General features: G+C 41.9%; 1 long non-coding RNA gene across 1 annotated transcript in view; it reads left to right on the top strand.

The window, feature by feature from the left end:
- The window catches only part of LOC134935042 (uncharacterized), a 37,859-nt gene extending 32,553 nt beyond the window's left edge, over window positions 1-5,306 (top strand). Inside the window, exons 2-3 of the long non-coding RNA XR_010179861.1 lie at window positions 4,890-5,039; window positions 5,149-5,306. This is a non-coding gene — a long non-coding RNA (uncharacterized LOC134935042). The remainder of the gene's footprint in view (window positions 1-4,889; window positions 5,040-5,148) is intronic.
- The last annotated feature ends 694 nt before the right edge of the window (window positions 5,307-6,000 follow it).

Below are 6,000 nucleotides of genomic sequence, written 5' to 3' on the forward strand. Positions count from 1 at the left end.
TGCAAGGACCAAGCGGATATGCAATGTTTGAATTCTTACCAATAATCGTCAGAGATGGGGATAGAAAAAGAAACATTTCACAGATACATTTACAACTTTTCACCCGGTCATTCCTGTGTCTTCAGTGAATGACCTCCCAATTTATTAACCGTTACCTCAGGCTTACCGTCAGTCCTAATGATCACCTTTTCCTGACTACATATCATGGGTGTGGCCCAAAATTCTTCCTATGTGATCCCTGATTATAATCGTGTGTGTTATAATTTTGCTCATTTCTTGGTCTAGGGGGTCTGACTTTATGTGGGTTATTACAGTTGCTGGCATAATGCCCTTCTCTTCTACAATGATAACAAATCCTTGGCTTTCTCCATGTGCTAGGGGCCTGGGATTCCGGTCGACTTGATGCATCCTCTAGTGCTTGGATGTTCAGTGCCATCAACCGCTCTCCCTGCGCTTCCCTGGTTCTTTGGATATTTCGGTCATGCTCGATAGCGGACTCTCTTAATGCCGCCACCGAGATACCTCTCCAATGTGGTATGGAAGTTTGTACCCTAATTTTTAGTGTGTCTTTTAAGTTGTTCATTAATACGGACACAGCTACCTCTCTGTGGTGTACATTAGTTTCAATGTCATCTATACCAGTGTACCTAGCCATATCCTGCAGAGCCCAGTGAAAATACTCTGATGCGGATTCACCTTCTTTTTGTTTTATTGTAAAGATTTTATTCCATTTTACTACTGTAGGAAAATATTCTTTCAACTGTAGATTGATTCTTTTTACATTATCTTGGTTATACTCGTTTGTTAGTGGCACTTCCTCATCTAGCTTACAATCAGCAATAAATTTCAATGAATCAACATCGGGGGGTAAACATGCCCTCAAAACTGTCCTCCAATCTTTGTTATTTGGCTCTGCAGTGTGTCCTAGCACTCTAATGTATCTTTGACAAGCAACTAAGTCTTTCCTGGGATCAGGAAATTCAGACAGAATTGTTCTTAATTCTGTTCGGGAAAAGGGGCAGTACATGGCGATGTTCCTGACGGGGGTGACTCCTGAAGAGTCAGTTTTCCCATTTGGTACTGCAATTACCCTGACAGGATTAAGTCCAGTAACGTCATTCTGAATTGATTCTACAATATGAGGTACATTTGTTTGTGCGTAATGTAGAATACCATACGTACCTGTGGACACGACCTCACCTGACCCTCCATTAGGGGGTTTGTTTACAGTCTTTACCGATTGGGTCGCGTCCACCTGGATGTCTTGTGTGATGGCTTCTGGAAGAGGTGCCGACATCGTTCTGGGTTCACTTTCTTGTTGGTGTTCCTGAGGAAAGTTTAACATGGGGTGCGACTTGCATGGGTTAATAGTTGTACATTTAACACTTTCATTTTTATAAACCTTATTACATTTTACACTTTCATTCTTAACACAGTTACTAAGTGCATTTTTATCACACCCCATTGTGCCTTTCTCCGCAACCATAATTCTCTCCCTTGCCATGTCTCTCCTCTCAAGATGAAAGTTAGGTATGTGAGTTACATTTCTTTGCATTTCACCCTCCTGTTGCCATAACTGTAAACAATCATAATGCTTGATTCGTCTCTTTGCTGATTTAATGAGACATATCCTTCTCCTTAAATTATGCAACACCTCTGAGTCAAAACTACCTATCCCGGGAAATGGTGCCTTATCCCCCGCAGTCATTCGTGTCCATTCATCACAAAAGGTCTCAGTGTGGGGACCATATTTCCCCCACATTACTAACCGAGCAGACCCTCGGGGTCTGCAAGCTTCTGGAGTCTGAATCCTGACTGCCGACTGTCTCTGTGTCGTGCACTTGGCTTCCATTGTGGACCTTTTTAACACAGAAAAACTTCCTAAAATGCACCAAACACAGAAATTCGTTGGAAATCCTTAAAGCTCTTCCACTGAACTTCTTCTGCTCCGGGTATCTCCGATCCGCCTTCTAGCAGACACGTGTAGCCGTTGCAGGCCCTATCTTTAGAGATTTTCCTGAGAAAATTCCCTTCCTTTTTCTTTACACAAATCACGCTTGCATGTGCTCCCTACAACACGTATGAGGGCAAGACCTCATATCACGTTGCGTTATTGGTCACACATACAACCGTGCGGTCCAATCGTACCACTTATAGACACTTGTTGCCCATAAATGGTAGGATCATTGGAGTCTCCCTACTGTGCTCCAAAACAGCCAGAGCGTAACACAACGAAAACTTTATCACACTCTGTTGCACGTTTTCACTTCAGGCCGTGCTCATAGATCACACAGATCACAAAGTCCACAAAGCGGGATTTAATACCGTTTTATCACATAGACCACAAAGTCCACAAAGCGGGATTCAATACACTCATACCGTTTTCAACCCACTATCATTCTTATCGTTTTCTGATCAGAAAAATCATTTCCCGTAGTCTGATAGCTCTCCCCAGAGGTATTACAGTAAAGTAAGGTATTTAAACTAAGTTTTGGAAAACTGAAATCAATTTGTGCTATTTATCGCTTTGCGTTATTTACCGTGTTGCTCTACTTATCGCCTGTTGTTTGAGTTACGTGGGCGTTCCCAGACGCTCCGTTGCGTAATATACGCTGCGTGCGTCGGCCTTTGGATTGCGTACGCAAGTCTTTGTTAGAGACACGCGTACGCAAAGCAAAGATCCACCGTAACACAATTTATACTTTTATCAATGTAGATGATCCTTGATCATCTACCACACACCACACTGACTTCGCCTTATCTCCCAGGCAAAAACTGTGTGTTTGTCTATACTTTAACTATATTACCTCTATTCTTAAACTATGAAATAACGGCAAATCTCTTTTAGCACTTTTATCAACTATAAAACTGGCAGACAGGAGAGTGATATACGAAAATACATAAATGAAAAAGAAATGCAGATATATATGTGTGCGTGCGTGTGTACGCAAGACAGAAAAATAAACAGTTTTAAAAGACACTAGCGTTTTGCTCTTACCTCCGGTTCCCGGATTCCTTCAGCACCCTTTACCTAAGCGAAGCAGACGCTTATCCCGTCAGCACTACGAGGGATACAACCTCCCGCCCTTTGCTGATGGATAATGTCTGCTGATATTACCTAGCAGAGATGTGTGAAGGACTGGACGAGCTCCCAATTGATAAAGCTAAATATTTATCGTATATAAAACACTTTAAGAGGTCTAAGAACACTGTACGCTATCTACGTAGGAAGTACCGTAAGGGTACGCAAGTTGCGTAGCGATCGCTCAACCGTAGTCGAGACGCTCAAGCGTCACGTTCGCTTACGGCCCAGAGATCACAGGCAGGCACGCTATTGGCTGCCGACTAACGTAATGATTCGCTATAGCGTAGCGGACGCTCGGGACCACGAGGAGATCACCAGCGGTGCAGACGCTCCCAACGTTAAACCTTTATATCTATACCTTTAACAATGAAATACACAGTAAACCTTAGTGTGGTGTTAGAGTGTAAATGCAACCTGGTGTAACCTGATTAACTACAAAGCTGCTTGGGCGTCACCGACGCTCAGGGAATACTTAACACTATAAGAAATACACAGATACCTGGGCTTAGGGTCCAAAACCTATTATATGTATTATGACTATTATACTTGCAAAAGGAATCACATTACAAAGCATACACTACAATATAACATAGACTAACTAACCAAATAACTACACAGGAAATACCATACAATACAATACAATACAATCAAGGGAAAATAAGGGAAAAAGAGAGGAGAGAGAGATGGCTCATAATAACATCAAGACAATATGATTGCGGAGAAAACTTACGCACAAGGGGAAACGATCGCATGCGCCTCGATATCCAGCTCCCGATTATCAGCAATGAGAACCGTTGAAGAGAGTGTACTGGATACGGTCGGCCTGCCTATTTATGCCCCACACACAATACAATTCAATGGTCCCTACAATCTCATTGTTCAATTCGGCTTCGCAATTCGGCTTCGCATTATAACAAAAGGTCATAGGTTGATTCATACAGGTGGGCTGTGACTGTTTCCAACTGTTCAGGTGGGTGGGATACTGGGTTTCCCGCCGCATGACTAAGTAAGAACAAATAATAGTAAATGGACATAAACTTCTTATGTCCATAACTATTCGCACGAGCGATTAATCCGCTCCACACCAACACCGGAATATTGCTATTTAAATACTCTTCCGATGGGTACCAAACACCACTGTATGACCCCTGTTAGACCCTTCGTACAATACAAAGAGGGATCTCTCTGTTCAGGAACATGCTATGTTAACCAAACTTTCAGAATCTATCAAAGGGACCATGATCTACAAAATACATTATTAGTGAAAATATGTAACGAATGAGTCGCACGCTACGATTACATAAACTCTACCGTAAATACGCATACCGTGCGCCTGCGGGTGCCCGCGACTGTGAGTATGTGCACGTACGGGAGAGCGTACGCATGCGTAGCGCGGACCAGTATGAGGTGCAAATATGGCAGTGTGTATAGAGATATTTTTCTGACTTTGACAGTCCAGATGAGCGGAGCAAGTAAGCCATCTACATACTGGACAGGGGAGATGTGTGAACAATATAATGTTGTGGATGCTGTTTTTGTTTGGGAATTTTATTGGTATTTTATTTTAATGTGCACGTGTGTGTGGCCAAATTTTAAACAAATGTCTGTTATTTATTAAAAATGATGTTGGCGAGATCATCCACTAAGACCTTTTAAAAAAAATCATTTTCACCTTTAGCAATTGAAGACGTAACATCACATTGCTTGTTCTGGAAAACATGTAATCTCAAAACCAACTAACAACATATTAACTGTACTGTGTATATTATTGCCTATGTGTTTAATTTCTGTTTTTACTCACCAGATAACTGAGGTGATCGGGGCTCATCACTCTGCGAACTCGCCAATAGTGCCAGTGGTGGCTGGGGTGACACTGCCGAAATGCGTCGCCTGGGTGGGGATGATGGAGCCGCAGATTCCGTGCCAAGACGCCGTGTCTTACTTGGCCTCCTGGGTAAGTGGCCCGAGCCCTGTGATGGGCACCTTACAGGAGGTCGGCTTCCAGAAGCAGAACCTATGTGAAAATATAAACATTAATATTTTGTACTTCTATGTGTTTTCAGAATATGTGACTACAGTGAAGTCTTGCCTGCAATCCCAGCCTCATCCTGACTTGTCTGAGGCCTGTCTGGCCGGCTGGTCTGTGGGACTGTTGAAAAAGTGGACCAAACATTATTACCATGCTTTGTGTAAAAATTATAACTGCAAAGCCTTAGTGTACTGTAACCATCTATTAGGTATTGGATAAACAAATAATTTCTGATTAAGAGCTTCAAGCTTCATTATTTTGTGTTGTATATCCAAATGTACATGATGTTGCACACAATAAATCTGTTACATTTGAGAATTATGCCTCAGATATTGCAGAGATTGACTACTTGCAAATGTTTTAAAAATGTAATATTGGAATAATTGCACCGTTTTTCAGAAGTAAATAAATCAAAAAATATTTTTAAAATAAGCATACAACACAGATGTCCAAGCAATATCGCAAAAAATATTTAAAAAAAAAAAAAAAACAGCAGCCATTGCACATGTTTTTGCGCAATATTAAATTTACCAAACAGCCAATGCAAGGTGAAAAAAGCAAATTCGAAACACAAACACACCTTAAGGGTGCATAGGCCTGAAATATGTGAAACACAATTTATGCATCCTTTACCCTTTAAAAATGACATTTACAACATTTAGAGGACATTTAAATAAAAATCTAACAAATCAAACTTACCATCCTGCGTGGGTCGGTCCGAATCCCGGACATGAGTAGCAGACACCACTTCGGCAGGAATCAATGCCCGCACAGGCTCCTCCCAGTCCCGATAGGTGGCCCGGAAAGGGGGGCCACCTCCGGTTTTTCGTGCAGTTTTGGACTCTTTGGCCATCTTGGCCTTGACACGCCGCTTTATATCATAAAA

The sequence above is a fragment of the Pseudophryne corroboree genome, chromosome 6, assembly GCF_028390025.1.
Source record: "Pseudophryne corroboree isolate aPseCor3 chromosome 6, aPseCor3.hap2, whole genome shotgun sequence".
In the NCBI taxonomy this organism is placed as follows: domain Eukaryota; kingdom Metazoa; phylum Chordata; class Amphibia; order Anura; family Myobatrachidae; genus Pseudophryne; species Pseudophryne corroboree.